The following is a 2,094-nucleotide window of genomic DNA, read 5'->3' on the forward strand; positions in this document are numbered from 1 at the left end:
GCAGACTTTACTGTAATATTCACTGTAGTGTTTTTGTGGACTGTCTGCAAAATAACAACTTTTTTCAATTTAACTAGGCAAGTCAGTTAAGAAACAACTCTTATTAAAAATGACAACCTACTGGGGATCAGAACAACAGATGTTTACCTTGTCACCTCAGGGATTTGATCCAGCAACCTTTTGGTTACTGGCCCAACACTAACCACTAGGCAACCTGTAGTATACTGAAGTAAATACATTTTTGTATATACTATAGCACTTACTGCAGTGTTTTTGTGGACTGTAGTATTTTCTGTAGTGTTTTTGCAGATGTTACTGTAGTATTGGTAGCCTAGTGGTTAGAGTATTGGGCCAGTAACTGAAAGGTTACTGGATCAAATCCCTGAGCTGACAAGGTAAACATCTGTTGTTCTGCCCCTGAGAAAAGCAGTTAACCCACTGGATACTGTTGATTAAGGCAGCCCCCTGCACCTCTCTGATTTAGAGGGGTTGGGTTAAATGCAAAAGACACATTTCAGTTCAATTCATTCAGTTGGACAACTGACTAGGAATCCCCATTGATTTACTATAGTGTTTTCTGTTTCATTATCTCTGACATAGAAATGAGGGCCTCCACCTTGAGAAACCTACTGGAGAAATACTAAAAGAGACAATTTTCCATAACTTGTGGCTATAGGTAGGAAGGACTTGGGTCTGAACGGATAGACAAAATATGGTCTATACTTGGCATGAATGTTTCTCATTTATGGATGACACAAATCTAGCTATGGAGGAGGGAAATTGGCAGGGTGTATGCAAATTAAATACTATAGTATTACTATAGTTTAAAAAAAAATGTTTTTGTGGACTGTAGTGTTGTTGCAGACATTTACTACAGTGTTTTTGTTGTTGTTGTGGATATCACTAGAATTGAATATAGTATTCTACAATATACCATAAAATGATATACTAAATACTACACATGATTGAGGGATACTACAGTGTGTAGAATAGTATTCTAGTATTTTTGCAGAAATTACTGTAGTATTTACTGTAGTGCTTTTTTTGGAAACAAATACTGTAGTATTTACTACAGTATACAACAAAATTATTTAGTAAATACTACACATGAGGAATACTATCGAGGGATACTACAGTTTGTAGTATAGTATTCTACAATATACTACAGTTTACAACAGAATTCTAGAGTAAGTACTGTAGTATTCTGTAGTAAACTGTAGTATGTTTTATGTGTGCTGTCATTGCTTCCTTCTTGTTCATGTAGCCATGTTTATCAACCTGTTCCATCTGCTCTGGGGCTACATCTGTCATTCAGAGGAAGTGTTTGTGCATCACCTACGGTAGATGCATCTACTTTGGCAGACCTTTGCAGATCTATTTACAGTGCCTTTGGAAAGTATTCAGACCCTTTGACTTCTTCCACATTTTGTTAGGTTAAAGCCTTATTCTAAAATTGATTAAATTGTTTTTTTCCTCATCAATCTACACACAATACCCCATAAGTTCATTAGAGTTATGAGCCAATGAAATGGCAGCCCAAATAAATGCCTCTCAAGCAACAGACACATCTCAACATCAACTGTTCAGAGGAGACTGCGTGAATCAGGCCTTCATGGTCAAATTGCTGCAAAGAAACCACTACTAAAGGACACCAATGAGAAGAAGAGACTTGCTTGGGACAAGAAACACGAGCAATTGACCTTAGACCGGTGGAAATGTGTCCTTTGGTCTGAGAGATTTTTGGTTCCAACTGCCGTGTTTTTGTGAGAAGCAGAGTAGGTGAACAGATGATCTCTGCATGTGTGGTTCCCACTGTCAAGCATGGAAGAGGAGGTGTGATAGTGTGGAGGTGCTTTGCTGGTGACACTGTCTGTGATTTATGTCAAATTCAAGGAACACTTAACCAGCATGGCTACCACAGCATTCTGCAGCGATACGCCATCCCATCTGGTTTGCACTTAGTGGGACTATCATTTGTTTTTCAACAGGACAATGACCCAACACACCTCCAGGCAGTGTAGGATTATTAGACCAGGAAGGAGAGTGACGGAGTGCTGCATCAGATGACCTGGCCTCCACAATCACTTGACCACA

At 38.8% G+C, this 2,094-nt stretch overlaps 1 non-coding gene across 1 annotated transcript; it reads right to left on the bottom strand.

Annotated features, from left to right (window-relative positions):
* Window positions 1-604: 604 nt before the first annotated feature.
* Window positions 605-658, bottom strand: LOC112222455. The gene has a single exon (XR_002949152.1). It is a non-coding gene; the product is annotated as a U7 small nuclear RNA (small nuclear RNA).
* Between the last annotated feature and the right edge of the window lie 1,436 nt (window positions 659-2,094).

This window comes from Oncorhynchus tshawytscha, linkage group LG22 (genome assembly GCF_018296145.1).
Source record: "Oncorhynchus tshawytscha isolate Ot180627B linkage group LG22, Otsh_v2.0, whole genome shotgun sequence".
NCBI lineage: Eukaryota > Metazoa > Chordata > Actinopteri > Salmoniformes > Salmonidae > Oncorhynchus > Oncorhynchus tshawytscha.